The sequence below is a fragment of the Protopterus annectens genome, chromosome 12.part0 (genome assembly GCF_019279795.1).
Source record: "Protopterus annectens isolate FY-2018-M chromosome 12.part0, PAN1.0, whole genome shotgun sequence".
NCBI lineage: Eukaryota > Metazoa > Chordata > Ceratodontiformes > Protopteridae > Protopterus > Protopterus annectens.
Genome location: NC_056746.1, coordinates 933,545,893 through 933,563,523, shown reverse-complemented (window position 1 = coordinate 933,563,523; position 17,631 = coordinate 933,545,893).

Below are 17,631 nucleotides of genomic sequence, written 5' to 3'. Positions count from 1 at the left end.
TGCCTACATCTGCCTACAGGGACACCAGCAGGGGGGGTCCTCCTCCGAGTCTTCCTGTGACTCTAGCTGGGGTGACCTAGGCACTGGTGAAGGGCTGTGTATCCCTTCCCTTTGCTGCTCCTGCTGCAGCTGTTTCCACAGGATCAGATTGTGTAGCATAGCACATACTGTGAACATATGTGCACATGTGGCTGGAGAGCACTGCAGTGCTCACCAGATATATCTAGGCACGGGATCTGTGACTTCAGAAAACCAAACACATGCCCTGTGATGTTCCTAGCTTGTGCGTGCTCCTCGTTATGGTGTTCTTCCATGGGTGGGTGTGTATTTCTGATGGGTGTCATCATCCATGGTTCCAGGACGTAGCCAGCATCCCCAAGTAAATGGCCGTGTGGGATGTTCCTCTTTGCAAACATCTGGTACAGCTGTGATGCATGCCAGATATGGGAGTCATGAGAACTGCCAGGGGTGCCAGCACACACATTCAGGCTAATCCCCTGGGCATTGCACATAACCTGGCAGTTGATGGAGTGGTACCCCTTGCGTCTGATGTAGATTCTACCCTAATCGCTGGGTGGTGCCTTGATGTGTACATGAGCGCAATCTATGACACCCAGTACTTCAGTGTAGTGTGCTACTTGGTAGCAGTGGTGCATATTGCTGACCCTTGCCTCAGCAGTGAGGGGAAAAGATATGTGCTCACTGGCATGTGGTAGCATGGCATCCAGGAACTGGTGGAGTATCTTGGATGCAGATGCCTGTGAGAACCCCCATCATGTCCCCAGTTGGTCTTTTGAAAGTACCTGTAGCTAGTACCCTAAAGACTACACATACCTTTGTTTCCACTGGGATGGGTTCCCCTCTGTTAGCTCTGGGTATGAGTTGAGGGCAGCAGAGCTCAGTGAGTTCTTGTAGTATGTCCTTGTCCACCCTGTAGCATTCTACAATCTCCAGCTCATGTAGCTCCTGGAAAGTTACTTTGGGCCTGAACACTCTTCTCCTTCTCAGTCTAGGCCTATTGTCAGCAGCACCAGCAGCACTGACTTCAGCATCTAGCACATACAGATGTAGCAGTCCTGCAGCAGCCCATAGCATTATCTCAGTTACATTTCCCAAGTCTGTACTCCAGTGTTCCAGAGTATTGGGGGAAAATCAGAATGTAGGGTGTATGCATACTTTATACAGCCTTGCTGTAGGTCCAGAATGTGTGATTCGCTAACTATGATGCATTCCACCTGCTTACAGTATAATTAACATCATGTAATGGCCCTATTTCAATGAAGCCACATACAGCACTGCGCCATGCAGCATAGCTTATACAAAGGTCAAAATTACTAATCAAATAACATCCGGTTTTAAGGACACACTCAGCCAGGCTGTGTGCCATGCAAACACGTGCAGCTAACCTTAAAAGAGCCTAGAAGTTAGAGGACACCCACCCCCCGATGTCAGCCACATCCTGTGTAAACATCAACGTGGTCTAAGAGCCTACACAAAGGGAATATGCTGACACAATTACTCCTTTTTGCTATTCAATACATCCTCCTCATTTGCATACATAGCCATGCTGATAGCTTGTAAACTACACACTTCATAGTCATATCACCTTAGCAACAGCAGCGATGTACCATTGTAGGGACCCCATGCAAGATCCTATACTATATCTCTGTCACATAGTAAAAAATTCTTTTTTTTTTTATTTTTCTATTAAGAATATTTGTGCATTGTTGTGTGTAGCTCAAAGATGCCTAGATTATTAAAAAATATATATTAATTTAAGTTATTCCCTTAATCTTTCTGACATTCAGAATAATAGTGTTTCTCATAATGTATGTGGTATAACATTTTCAGGGGATTTATGTCCACATTTCTACAATTTTACACCCACTTTTGTCTGCCTAGACTCCTGTATGCGGAATTTTTCCACGTACACTATGGACACTGACATGTGATCTGCACAGATGCCTTTCTGCTTGTTAGATAAATCTGTCTGTCTGTCTCATTTGCATGAGATTCACCTGCTTATGAGGCAATCTGCATCCCACAGAATTTTCCGTGTTTGGTCATGCACGCGCACCACTCAGCAGTGCTTACTGAATCTTAATATGTTCACGTCCATGTAAGCATTGCGGCACAATGCTTACAAAAAAAATACATGTATGCTTTATTAAATTCTCCCACTTGTGAAACATTTTGATGAACAGAAATTGGTTTTCTAACTGTCTTGCTCCAATTTCTGAAAATCTGTAAATACTACTCTGCATTTTTTTTCCTTGGAAAGGCCCAATGCTTTAGCAGGATGCATTGTGTCAATAAAATACATGAATAAATGGATAATAAGTACACAAAAATGTTGAGAACCAAAACAGAGGCTGGAAAATGTCAATGATTTATTCTTATGTATGGACACAGTAGTGCTAGGGTCTGGCAAAATGTAATAGTGGAGGCAGATACCATAGCAATCTTCATGAAAAGGTGAGGGATACCACAGCAGTCTTCATGAGAAGGTGAGGGATACCACGGCAGTCTTCATGAGAAGGTGAGGGATACCATGGCAGTCTTCATTAGAAGGTGAAGGATACCACGGCAGTCTTCATGAGAAGATGAGGGATACAAGTCATTTTTGAAATGGTTGGGGAGGATTGAGTGAAATTTAGGGTAGACAGATCTGCAGTTTTAAACAGAAACATTTTTCTGATCCTGTACAATGAGTTGGGAGTATAACCAAGTCTGTTGTTGCTGTGGTAATTTTCTAACTGCCACAGTCTGATATCTTGTTAACAGCAGGAAGAGGATGTGTGTTTTTGTAAGATCTGTGTACAACATTGATGCAAGTTTACTACTTATGCAGCTATTCTAGTGACAGTAAAAAACATTCAAGATGCCACAACATGTATGCCTTTTCATTATTTCTGATCCATGTTGCTGCTATGGTAAAATTTACCACCATAAGTCTCTTGCTAAACATAAAATTAGCTTCAGTAAACTTTTTTCCCTCTTTTTTCAAGATCTGTTACATTTCATACTGTTATGCCACCCCATGGATAACTTCTGCATAGCAACCTTATACACCTTTATCATTTGTTTAATGTATTTTATTTACGTACTATAAAGTCATCATTATCAATCCCCCTTTTCCAGTTTTCTAAATGGGGTCGGAGTGTTGTGTCAAATGTCTTCATCTTTGCTATTCAATGCCACTCTCCTACCTTCTTTGATGATTATGTCTGACTGTTGCAGGTCTTCTCTCAAACCTCCTGTCTGTCCCAAATCATCTTCACCAGATTGTCTTCTGCTTTTCTTCACGTGCTCAAACCACTGTGATCTGTTGTCTTTGACCTTTTCTGCAGCTGGAGCTACTTTGGCTTCTACCCTTAAGCACTATAAAACAAGTGACTAACTCTACCTACTGCATATTTAAGCAGAAAATCCTATGGGAGTGTTTGGTATGCTCATGGGTAACTTATGCCTTGTTACCCAACTCCATCATGACATGGGTAACACTCGGTGAAAAATTATTGCTATTATACATTTTATTTATTTCACAAGAGATATTTCAAATAGTTTTTAAATAAACTGTATGGAAACTGCATGGAACTAATTCTTCATTGGTGGTACATCATCAAAGAGTTCTGACTGACACCGGGCTAGCAGTACCAGTCACTGTATGTGAACTACATCCACATGAAAATGGAGAAGTAACTACTTTAGCTGGATTTGATGGCTCACAAACCTCTGCATATCAAAATAATAATCAAAACAAGCAATGTGCCAGTTTCAAAGAGTAAGAGAAAAAACTGTCAAGAGGATTAGGTTTTTATTTTGGGGAAAATCCACATTCTTTCTCTACTATCCTGGGGAATGATGTCCTAATTGAACTGGGAATAATGGTATATTTAATTAAAGCCTGTGGAAAGACAAGTCTTGTTATGTATGCTTGGTGATAGCCACTACTGCTTCTTGACCTCCTTCACCTCCTTCAGAGATGAAGAAGAAGAAGAAGAAGAAGAAGAAGAAGAAGAAGAAGATATCCTAAATGTATTATGGAAGGCAACTATGTGCAAAGCTCAGGGAAAGAGTCCCTGACTTCTAAGCAGAATGAAAGATAGGCTATGGGCTAATTGGCAACAGGTCTATATTATAACATCGAAGTCTTACAACTTTGAATGTTATAATATTGAACCCAGTAGAACAAATGCTGGAAATAGCGAAGCTGCAGAACACCGAATACTTTCCTAGGGAAAGTATTCGGTGGGCCGTTCCTGCAGCTTCGCTATTTCCTCGACTGTGGAGCGAAGGTTATGGACCGGGTTAAGGTAAGTGTGTAAACGAATGTGAGTGTGTGATTGAGCACAGGTTAGGTGACTTAGGGTTAAGGCGCGGGGTCAGGTAAGTGTGCGATTGTGTGGACATGAGGGTTAGGGTGGGGTAGGGGAGTTAGGGTTAGGGAGCGGGTAAGGTGAGTGTGCGATAGTGACGGATCTTAGGGTTATGGTTGGGTTAAGGTAAGTGGATAGCTAGTGGTGTATGTATGGTTTAGTGCAGGGTTTTGTGAAGTGTGTGTGTGTGGATTATTTATTTTGGTGTGCTTGTGTTGTGTGTATGTTTGTCAGAACAGCAAATGTTTTCCCTGGGAATAAATTTGCTATTCTGACTGTTCGGTTTTCTGGTGTTTCGCTCTACTGGGTTCGATATTATAACATTCGAAGTTGTAAGATTTCAATGTTATAATATAGACCCATTTGCAACATGGTTCCTGTGGAGGCTAGAATGTTGTCACCATTCCAGTGGCAATATAAGATTACAGCCAAAGCTGAGCCTTATATCAGTGACTGGGAAAAATGGGAGGGGGGGGTTATAATAACAGGATATTTTGTTAGTTTTTGGCTAAAGTTAAGATGTGAGCATATACAGCAAAGCAAGCTGCTATATTGCTAGGACATCAATGATTACAAAGTAATTTATATGTAATTGCTGCTGTAAAAGATTAAGTTTACGTTAATCAGACAATTCTAGGTCTGACTCATGGCTAACCAGCATTCGCTACTCTGTCACAAAGAGAACTGAGTATCCTGTACTACAAAGAAATATTTAAATGGTGACATTCAAAAAGTTAATGTGCAAGGATAGTACATATAAACATTTAGCATGTTCATTGGACAGCTGAGAATAAAGATATTAACTTGGGTTTAACAAGGAATTTCAACATTAGGAAAATGAAGGACAACTATATAGAAAACTTTCTTCTCTCAGAGGGTGACAAATATTATACATTGCTAAGTCATGGCACATTTTCAAATAAATTAAAGTACTGTAATTAGTATGCTTTGGGGATTTATTGTCATAATTACACTCCAAAATAGGGGAAAAACTCAAGATTCTTAAGCACCTTTCTAACATCAAGCCTTGTACTGGAGATCAACAATGGGAAATGTGGTGGGCAAATAAAAGCAGCAGGAGATTAGGTAGCTTTGGAAGTTATTCAGAGGGGATGGGATGTTGGCATGATGGTTAAGGTGTTTGCCTTACAAACGCAGGATACTGGGTTTGATTCTCACTGGGGATAATTGGCTAAGCTTAAGATGGCCCACAAGGACAGTTAGCCTAGTACTAATCTATGAATAATTTGATGTGCCAGACTTATAAGCAAAATGTGTGGCAGAACTAAGTATCTAACAGCTTTTAAAGTGGTTTGTTCTTCAGAAGAACACTTTGGGCTGGATTCAATAAACCCTATATGGCTCACTGAAACAGTGTTTATGTTGCAGTGCAATGCACACACGAGAGCTCGCTGATTGTATTTAGTATACCACTCTACAATGACTGTAGAGCCATGTAAACCACGTAAACATTGTTGCATGCTAATTAGTGCATAAGTAACTGAATTATATGCTAATAAACCAATTCAAGATGGCTGAGATATTCAGCAAGCTATAAAGCAATTGTGTACACTCTGTGCAGCCATTTGCCCTGCACTCCAAAACCTTTTGGAATACAGCCACAAAAACTACCCTGGAAAGAAAGAATGTTAGGGGCTGCTGCTGCCCCTGTTCATGTGTGTGTGCAACAGGCTCAAGTATATGCTGCTGTTGCTGCTGATAGACCTCTGGCAAGGAGGAGAAGGATATTTAGACCCCATTTAACTTTTCACAGTTTGCATGAAGTAGAAATAGTAGAGCACTATAGGGTGGATAGAGACACCTTGATATAGTCAGTTTGGTTACTGTTTCTCAAGTGGAATTTGATTTGGTTGCGACCCATTACAAGTTTGTTTTGGATAGAGACACACTGCAGAAGCTTTGCAATCTCTGTCATCCTCAATGAAGACCAAGGACAAATGACTGTAGAGGTCAAGGTATATGTAGCACTTAGAATTTTAGTTGCAGGAACCTTTCAGAAACCCACAGGGACATTCTGGGAGTGTCACATGCATCAGTATCTAGAATTGTACACCAATTCCTGAATGCTATAACCCCCAGACACAAATGAAAAGGTTTGGACAAACCCATGAATAGTATATAGTTCATAGCTTCATAGGTTCATAGGAGGTTACTAGGCTAATGGCCCAGGGCCTTTACAAGCCTAACCATGTTATACCTGTGTTACCTAATTGACCGTGGTAAGATGGCTGTTATTCGCAGATCAAGTCTATGATCAGTACCAGCTGCCCCTGTCCATGAGGGACATAGGTGCCACCTCAAGGGGGGAATTTCTAGTCTCCCACACAGTTTTCTAGGTTGCTCTTCAATAGAGTTATTGAGGAGCTCTGCTTCACATGAACTGGGGGTTTATTCCAGAAGAGCGGCAATCTCTGGGTGATATATCTGTCTCTCCAGCAAGTTCAGTTATTGTCATAGGCTAGGTTGAGATCCCTGGAGTGAGTGCAGTATTTCTATTAGTGCAGGGTCACCGACCAGCTCTGTAGGCCAGGCACAAGTCACCTTTCAGCAGCCTGTAAGATACAGAGTACAGTGACATGGATTTCAGTCTTTCCATGTAGGTTATGTTTTGGAGGCCCTGAATTTTCTTGGTGAGAAGTATCTGTGGTCTCTCTAGCTGCTGCAGGTGTCTGGTTAAGTACACACAAAAGGGAGCATTGTACTCTATTAGTAGTCTGATGAGGGCTGAGTATAGAAGAGTTACAACATCCTTATTCTTGGCTGTGATGCCCTTATTTATGAGATGCACAAAGGCTTTCCTAACCACTGTGGATACATGGTGATCGAAGTTTAGATTGGTATCAACTTGTGTTCCCAAATCTCGCACAAGTGGGGTTTGAGCTTGGGGGGGTTGCTGTCAATATTGTAATTTGCAGGGACTTCTTCTTTGTCAGTGGGGATAGTAATGCACATTTTTGTGTTTAGTTTTAGTCTGTGGTTTTGGCACCAATCATTTGTCTATGTTAGCCTCTTTTGAAATATGTTAACATCATTGCAGGACTCAATAATTGCACCCAATTTGCAATCATCAGTGAACTTGGTAAGCTACATCATCTACTTTTGCTTGAACTTCCAAGAAATAGATTCCAAACAGTAGAGGCCCCATCACATTTCCTTGTGGTACACCACTGGTAACTGGTCTACTAGTAGAGGTGGAATCCCCAACTTTGAGAGTATGCATTATGTCAGTGAGCCATTTGGTTACCCATCTAGTGATGTGAGGGTTAAACCCCAGCTGGGAGAGTTTCTCAAGGATACCTGAGTGGGGGATTGTGCCAAAAGCCTTGGCTAAGTCAAGATAGGCAGTATGTACTGTTTTGCCTTCATCCAGGGCTTTGGTGACATTCTTGAAGGTTCAGTAAGCATGATCTACCCTTAACAAAGCCAAACTGGGTCAGGTCAAGAGTTTGAAGGTCACCTATGTCCTTGTTGATAAGGTTCATGATTCTTTCCATGGCCTTGCAGGTAAGGCTGGTTAGGCTTAATGATTTACAGTTCCCAGTGTCAGTTGCTGGACCCCCTTTGTGCAAGGAGATTACTGTTGCTGTTCTCCACTCTGCTGGAACAAAGCCAGTATACAGGCTGAGGTTAAAGAGAGTGCCAAGTGGTTCTGCTAGGTCTTGTTTTAGATTGTTTAGTAAGTGGCCTGGGATGTTATCTGGTCCCATAGAGGGTGTGTTTTTGGCCTTGGGGACCATGGATATGACCTGCTATTTGGAGATACGAGGTAGAGGACTGGCATCAGGTATGCTTGGCTGGTGGGGATGGGGGGGGGTGAAGTTTGTGCTAAATCTGTCAGCTAGCAGGTTGGCAATTTCCTCAGGTTCAGTATGAGAGGTACCGTCCACTATAAGTTTGGCACATAGTTGGATATTCCCTTTTAGATTCTGAATGTAGCTAAAGAATGCCTTATGATTATCCTTATCTAGGGATGCTAATTTAGCTTCATAACTAGCTTTAAAGGACTTGACATCTGATTTGCTTGTTTAAGCTGTGAAGGGTAGTCTTCTTCTGCTGAGAAACTTCCCTCTTGTTCTTAGACATCAGTTCCTTCCTTTTGTTATATAACCTATTTATACCTGAGGTCCACCAGGGTGGCCTGTTTTTTTGGGAAGACCTGATTTTGATCCAGTCGGGTGCAGCCAAGTCTATGTAGTTGTTTAGGTGATTATAAGGGTTCCTATCAGAATTTCAAATGTTGAAAACGCTGAATTTAATTTCACCGAACTGAAATGTTCGAAATGTGAGAAGAGCGAACTGACAGAACATCGATTTCTTTCCCAGGGAAAGAAATCGGTGGGCCATCATCGGAGTTTGCTATTTCCTCCACTGTGTTCTCGGAGTTGGTATATTTAAGTAGGGGTGTGTGGGGGTGAAGCCCCTCACTTCTGTTAGTGTTTAAAGTATTAAAAATATTTTTTTTTGCACGGAACACCGATTTATTTCCATTGGAAAGAAATCGATGTTCCATCAGTTCGCTCTTTTCAAATTTTGAAAATTTCAATTAGATGAAATTGCATTTGGTGTTTTCAGCATTCAGTATGCTGATATAGACCCAATTATTCAGGGCATTTATGTACTCCTCTGCATAGGAGTCATTGTTGGTTGTGTTAGCAGGGGGTATGAAGCTTTTTATACCATCACATAGTAGTCTGTAGTTTCCTTAGAGAAATTTTTTTTTTTTGCTCCTGTGGGGGTGTCAGGTCTGATCATTACTTCAAACAAGACATATTTATGGTCTGACCTTACCAGGGAAGGCAATGCACAGGGGGTAGTGCAGTGACCCTCCATGTTGGTGAGTACTCATTCTGGGACATTTCAGCCCCTTGTCGGCGTGCAGACTAGTTTTTTCAGGGCATTTGTATTGATAAAGTCCAGGAAACGTAGGGTGAGCATGTTTGTTCTCATGTATGTCACTCAGTTGATAGAAGGATTGCTGAAATCATCTACAACCAAAGTGTTTGACTGCATAGTGAGTGAGTCTAGTAAGTCCGGTAGGTGATGTGCTTCTCTTGGTAAGTCCGGTAGGTGGTGTGCTTCTCTTGGTAAGTCCGGTAGGTGGTGTGCTTCTCTTGGTAAGTCTGGTAGGTGGTGTGCTTCTCTTGGTAAGTCTGGTAGGTGGTGTGCTTCTCTTGGTTCATGGTGAGGGACCTGTAGCCAGCGATGATGTGGTAGGCGGCTTTATCTATATTTAGTTGGACTTCGAGTAGCTTAAGAGAGTCATACTCTTTAACCAGTTTTGAGGCGTAGTTTGCTTTAATTCAGATGGATACACCTCCACCTTTGGTTCTTTTACATTGTTTTTGGGGACTGAACATGTGGAAGGCATTGTAGCTTTGCATGGCCAGAGTGATATCTGTGGCCTTGAACCATGTCTCAGTGACTGTAAAGATGTCAACATCTTTCAAGGTGAGGAGTGCTCCCAGGGAATGCAGTTTCCTGTTTTGGCTCACAGCATTAAGCAGAATAACCTTGAGTTTGTCTCGTGGATTTTTTATGTTGGAAATGTTGTTGTTTTTCATATTGTCTAAGAAAGGCACTATGGGAGAGGCAAGGGCCTTTGCTAGTATCTGAAGGCTAGAGGAAATAGGTGAAGGCCATCTCTGGCAAAGCAGCATGATCTGCCAACTATATCTTCCAAAGCTGACAGATACTGGATCCCCCTGGACTGACACCAGAAGCTAAGCTAATTGTTGAAGTCAATCATTTTTTGTCTATATTATGGCATTATCCTGGGTGAAGGTTGAATGCTGCTTAGGATTAGGGACAAACCTGCCTGGGATGCATAATCTGAGAGTTCAATCATGTCTCTCTTCGTATAGTCAAGAGAGGTGCATCTGAAGTCATTCACCTCAACATGTAATATGGCAGAGTCATAGTGGTAATTATTGTTGACTGAATTTAGTGCAGGCCTGATTTAATAAATCCTGGCACCTGACAGGCAGCAGACCATTTATTTATTTATTTTTCATTTGTTGACTGGGTTAGTCCAGCTGAGTCGGAACCCTTTTTCAGTGGAGACCCGGGGAGAAAAGCTCCACAAAAACTTAGACAATTATGTAACTAAATTAAGATAATACATAGTTATATAAACTGTAGTTACCAGTAGAGAAAAAAATGTATCTGAGTTTTAAATGAGTGACAAAATATATTCAGTTATCAGCATAGTACACCTGGTACAGTGCAGAGTAAGAAGGAACCACATAGAATGTTTACATTCTTCATCTTCCATTCAGCTGAATAGCAACAGTGGACAGAAATAGCAAGGCACAATTATTTATATTAGAGTCTATAGTAAATATACAGGTGAAAGGTAGAGAAGCTATTAGAAGAGGGAGTAGTGTGGAGATGTATAGTGGTAGAGAGAGGAAGTTGGGTGACACAGGAATGAAGAAGGGAGGAAGGCAAGTTGAGAGAGAAGAATAAGGTCAGTCATGGGGATGATTACACCGACATAGTCTTGTATTACTGAAGTAGTTTTTACAGCATTTCTGAACTGGTGTTTAAGCTTAGTATTTTGAATGTCGAATGGAAGTTTATTCCAGTTCTCTGCTGGGGAATAGCTGTAGAGATTCTTGCTAATGTTAATCTTTGGCTTGTATATAGAAAGGAGATGTCATTCTGAGCTCCAAAGAGTTCTAGATGGGGTGTAGGGGGAGATGATAGAGGTAATGCTGGGACAGAAAGAGGGCTGGTGGATTACAGAGATAATTATCTGAAGCTAAGAGAGGAGAAGGTTGTTGGGAAGCTCTAATCAGTTTAGTTTCCTGAGTGCTAAGCAGTGGTGAGAATGGTATGGGTGTTCAGTAGCAAATTTGGCCACCTTGTTGTAAGTGGATTCCAGTTTAGAGAGAAGTGTGGTTTGTAAGTTGGTGAGGATTTGAGAGCCATAAAGAAGGGTTGGTACTAGGTAGGCATGTGATAGGGCTGTCTTGGCTTTACTGAATAAAAAGTTTTTGTTCCTGTAGAGGAGCCCAAGTTTTTGGTGTTTTTTTTTTAATGTTACTGAGTACATGTAGATAAAATTTCAGCTGGTCATCGATAATGACCCCAAGAAGTTTGGTGTGAGCTTCAACTGTAATGGGTGTGATATTGTGGGAAGTGATAGAGAAAGAAGGTTTTAGATGACTGATTGTTTTAGGGATCAAGAGCAAGAGTTTAGTCTCCTTGGGGTTTAAGATTAGCTGGTTTTGGTTGAGCCAGTTTTCGATAGAATGAATGGAGTTCTGAGTTGTAGTATGTAGATCGGAGAGGGTATCGGCTATGGTGATGACTGTGGTGTGGAGGTAGATAACAGATTGGTAAAAATATTAAATAGTAGTGGGCCCAGAACTGAACCTTGGCAGATCCCCATATTCATAGGGAGTTGTGGGGGGTTCCCTATTTGAAGACCGAAGATGCATTCTTTCGAATGTGTCTTGGTCAATCTCAAAAGACAGAAATGGCAAAAGATTGAAGCGGCTTTTAAGCGGATTCTTTCCCTGGCAAAAATTTGCTTGGCTGCTTCGTTACTTTGCCGTTTGTGGCACTGTAGTGCGGTCTTGGAGTTGGTATATTTAAGTAGGGGGTATGTGGGGGGTGCAGCCCCGCACGTCTGGGGGTGTGGGGGCGAAGCCCCCCACATAATGTAACGTATTAAGTGTTTTATTTATTTTTTTGTTGATGTTGTTGGAACAGTGATTTTTTTTCCCTAGGAAAAAAAATTGCTGTTCTGACATTTCGAAATTATAAGCTTTCACTTACATAGGGTCGATTAATCACTGTTCGCTTTTTTAAACGTTCGGTGATCTAATATAGACCCATTGTGGGGAGATAGCAGAAAGCCATTTAACTGACTGGAAATAATTGCTGAGGTAGCTAGAAAACCAGGAGACAGTAAAGGTAGATAGGCTGAGTTCAGAGAGTTTTTTTAAGGGGAAGGGGTGAGAGATGGTGATGAAAGCTTTTGAGAGGTCAAGAAAGAGGCAAGAGACTAGTTTGTTGTGGTCTCTGGCTTGTGCAATGGTGTTGATAAAGGAAATGAGGGCTGTAGAGGTACTGGGGCCAGGATGAAAGCCATGTTGAGTAGAGAGGATTAGGTTTTTTGTATGAGGTATTGTAGGACTTGTTTGTGTACACATTTTTCCAAAATCTTAGAGAGGGGTGATAGGATTTCCATGGGCCTAAAGCTGGACAATTCAGTAGAGCTGTCTCCTTTATGGATGGGTAAAGGGTGGAATTTTTTCTAAATTGCAGGGACTTTGGCCTCAGTAGTGCATCAGTTAATGAGAATAGAGATGGGTAGGGCAATGGAGTTGGCTGCTTTCTGGAGAAACAGTGGAGGGAGACCATCTGCTGAGGGGAAGCAAGGTTTAAGTTTAAGAAGCAGGGATTTAATGTAGTTGGTGGATACAGTATTTAGGGAGATGGGTGAGGGGGTATTAGAGAGTTTGAGAGGGTTGGTGGGTGGGGTAGTGTCAGTGTTGGAATTAGGATGGTTGGTTAGTTTGTTAATGGAGTCTATAAAATAGGAGTTGAAGTTAGTAGCAGTGAGAAGAGGAGTGTTTGTAGGGTTAGGTTGGGGAGAGGAGGGGTTGCCTGGATGAAGGATTTGGATAACTGTATGCCAGAACTTCTTTGGGTTGTTCAGGTGTGACTCAGGAGGGTTAGTGTAGTAGTTTTTGTTATCCTTGGTTATGGCTTTTTTAGCAAGGTTGCATAGGTGTCTCTATTGTTGGAGGTGGGAGGGGAGTTTGGTTTTAGTCCAGAGCTTCCAGGTTTTATCCCTATGAGCCATTAGGGAGTGGGTGGAGTTTGTCAGCCAAGGGGATATGGCTGATTTTATTCTAACATTGTGTATGGGGGCTAGGGAGTTGAGTATGTTAAGGAATATGTTGTTAAATTCCATTACAGCTTCATTAAGGGACAACTGGCAGAGAAATGATCAGTTGATAGCTGAGAACTGGCTATTTAGTTTGTTAGAGTCAAAATTTGTCAGTTTGTGACATGCTTTGATCTTATTGGGTTTGCACATGTGAGAATTGAAACAGATGACTTTAATTGGGTAGTGGTCGCTAAGGGTATCGGGTAGGGTTTCTGGGAAGTGATATTTGTGGAGATGTGATACTAGAATCCAGTCAAGGACAGATGCATGATTAGAAGATTTAGAAGTGTAAGTAGGTGTGGATATTAATTGGGTGAAGCCATGTAAATTAATGGAGGAGGCGGGAGATTCAGAGGAGAGAGTTAACCAGTTAATGTTAACATCACCCAGGAAGATAGTTTCATTGGGGAGGTCTTTGCAGAGTGAGGAAAGGATACTTTCTAGTACTGTGATGTTGTCACTAGGTGGAATGTAGATGGCAGCTACATTAAGTGAAGTGTGAGTGTTTAATTTACATTTTGCAATAAGAAGTTCTGCAGGTGAGGCTGGAGGGGAGGGGATAGTTAAAATGGTTAGAGTAAGGTGGTTAGTGAACATGACAGTAACACCACCTCCTTTTTTTTGGGTTCTTTCTAGTCTCAAGATGTTATAGCCGGGGTGATGATATCTTTGCAGGAATATGGGACATCCATGGGACCTGACAACATCCCAGGCTGCCTTCTACATGAACTATAGAATGAACTGGCACCCCACCTAAGTACCATGTTCAATCATAGCTTCACCTCAGGCTTTGTGCCCATTGAATGGCACACCATGACAGTTATCCCACTCCACAAAGGAGGGGCCACAACAGACCCCGGGAACTACTGCCCCATTAGCCTGACGAGCCTCATCTGCAAGGCCATGGAACGTATCATCATGGAACTCATAAACAAAGACATTGGAGATCTCCAAACCCTGGACCCCACACAGTTTGGGTTTGTAAAAGGCAGATCATGTCTCCTAAACCTGATAGACTTCTTTGAAGTAGTCACCAAAGCCATAGATGAGGGTAAGGTGGTTCACACAGCCTATCTAGATCTCGCCAAGGTGTTCAACACCACCCCCCACTCTGGAATTATAGATAAACTCAGTTAACTAGGTATAAATCCCTATGCCACAAGATGGGTTGCCAACTGGCTTACTGAAAGAACTCACACTGTGAAAGTAGCAGACTCCAAATCAGACTTCAGACCAGTGACAAGTGGAGTACCACAGGGTTCAGTCCTGGGTCCTCTCCTGTTTGGTATCTACTTCTCTGAAGTACAGGCTAACACAGAAGGTCTTTGGCTAACTAAATTCGCAGATGACTGCAAACTAGGAGCCATAATTGAAACTCCTAATGATGTGGACATCCTACAAAAGGGCCTCACTGAGACAGATGCCTGGAATCAAAGACATGGTCTCAAGCTCAATGCCAAAAAGTGCATTGTCATCCCCTTTGGTAAAAATTCTGTACCCATGAACTATCACATAGGTGGTAGTCTACTTAACACCGAAAGTGTGATAAGAGACCTTGGGACACAGGTGGACAGTAGTCTCTCCTTTGATAATCACATTGCCAAAGTGGTCAGGAAATCCTTCTACGTGGCACACCTCATCACAAAAGGTTTCTCATCCAGAAAAAAAGAGGTCATTGTTCCCCTCTACTCATCACTAATTAGACCCATTATAGAGTACAATGCCCCTTTTGGTATGTACCTCACAGGACATCTACAACAACTGGAAAGGCCGCAAAAATACCTCACAAAGAGGATTACTGGCCTCAAACAGATGTCTTATGCAGACCATCTCAAAAAACTCCAGCTTTACTCCATTGCATATCACCTACTCAGAGGCGATCTCTACCTAACATACAAAGCTATGTCAAACCCAGAGCTGTTGGACATGCTCCACTTAAAGAAATCCCAATCCCTCCGAGCTACATGCTCTAGGGACCTAAACCTTGTCACCACAATAAACAGAACATGCTGGAGGGATAGATTCCTGTCCCAGAGACTTCCCATACTCTGGAACAGACTACCTATCTATGTCAAACAGAGCTCCTCATTAGCACTCTTCAAGAAAAATCTTCATGATTGGATGGGTAATAGGAAATTCACCCCGGGGATCACTTCTGTGGTTCTGCTTGACAGGGGCACAGGAAAATAATTTTCTTGGGTGGCGAAAGCCAGGGTACATTTTTGGCTAGGCTTGTATAGGCCTTAGGGCCAATAGCCTAGTACCTACCTATGAACCTATATGGGGTTTTAGCCATGTTTCACAGAGGGCAATGATGTCTGAAGAGTGTTGAGATATCCAGGAATGGAATTTAGTAGTTTTGTTCATTAGGCTTCTCATGTTAATAGAATATAAAAATATGTGTTTTGTTAGGATATTAGAGTGGGGAGGGGTGGATTGTGTGGAGGAAGCATCACCATGACTTTCTTCTTGTCCAGCCTGGTGAGGGGGACATCTGTGTGTCTCACTATGGAGTTGCTTATGACCAGGACATTTTGTTTTGTGGTGTTTTGCCTTATGGGCTTATTTGCTGAGACACTGGTGAATGTGTTGTTATGTGTAGTGGATTCTATTCGGTTTGTAATGTGTTCAAGTGGTTTGTGCTTGGGAGGTCTCTGATCTTTTGGTAGACATCTATTGAGTACCTCCATGTATGTGGGTTTATGTGTTATAACCTTGTATTGCGTGAGAGGTGATGTGTGTGTGCTGACAACCTGTTTGATGTCCAGTTTGTTGTTACGTGAGAGAACTGATTCCAAATTCATAGTGTAATTACATCTCTCACATATTGTATTTGTTTTATGAGTAAGTGGTTGTCAGTATAGATGAGGCAATTACTACATTGCCTCAGGATGCCCATGTCAATCAGGCTGACAGGAGAAATGGTTGGAAACTGACCATCCATTATGGCAGGTGTTTACTGTAACTACTATTGGGACATGGGCTAGTTTGACCAGATTTTGCTCTAGTGTTAACAAAGGGGCTTATTTTATTGAAGGCTAGCAATTAAAACTATGGCAATGCTTCTCAGTATACAACTGAGTTTCCTACAATCGGCAGGGATGCTTAGGAAGGTTCACTAACAAATGTCTAGAAGAAAATTGTCTTTAAAGGTGTTTGCATCTATACAGAGCATTGCTGAACCCTGCTGAGTGGTGCACAGCTACACACAAATGTGAGGCTTAAATACAGGTGATATTAAACACTTTTAAGCTAAACTGCCAATGGGAAGGCACACAATGAGTTTTCCTGCAGTAATCTCAGATGAGGGTCAGACTACACACTTCTGCCACAAGGGTGAGGCAGGGCCCTGCTAATGTAAGATGGGTGGAGTAGTTCTCAAGGGTAACAATCTCTTCTTCTTCTCTTTCGGCTGCTCCCATCAGGGGTCACCACAGTGGATCATCTGTTTCCATTTCTTCCTCTCCTCTGCATTTTGCTCTGTCACATTATTGTTTATAATTTGTCAGGAATTGATCTTTCTGTTCAACGGATGAGTATACTCAACAAGGGTTTGACTTTATACCCAGTATAGGTACTGATTTTTGTCAAGTAGTAGTCGACCTAATGTGTTTTTCCCCCAATGTAATGCTTAAACAGATATACAATAATCAGGATACTGAGTGACTACATGTGTTGCGACAACCTAGTGTCTACATGCTAGTTATACATCCCACCATGATCACTTTTATCAGATTGTGTGAAAGAGAAATAGAAGAGTATTTGTTAAAAAGTAATAGGCAGAGATACTGTAACCCAACTCCCATTAAAAGAATAGATATTGATGAGTTATCTAGGGATGAACGTTTGGCTATAAAGCCAGTGGACAAAGGTGGTGCCGTGGTAATTTTAAATAGAGAGTTCTACTCTCAGCAAATTCAATTATTATTACAAAACATGGATACCTTTTACCCCATTTCTTCAATTATGCTAAATACATTTATACATAAAGTACACACTGCTTTGACCAACATGGAGAAAGTGGGTTTATTGGATGCTACTATGATGCAATTTTTACATGTTGAACATCTGACCATTCCCATTTTTAAAGCATTACCGAAAATCCATAAAGACCCTCAAAAACCACCTATGTGACCCATCGTATCGGGGAGAGGTGGGTCACAGAAAACATTTCTATCTGGGTACAATACATGTTGAGACCTACACTGCAGATTTTTCCCAGAATTTTAAATAATACAGCTGACTTTCTGCAAACCTTAGGTGCATACATTGATAGTGAGAAAGATGTTGCTTATATGTTTGTCATGTTGGATGTTAAGAATCTATTTA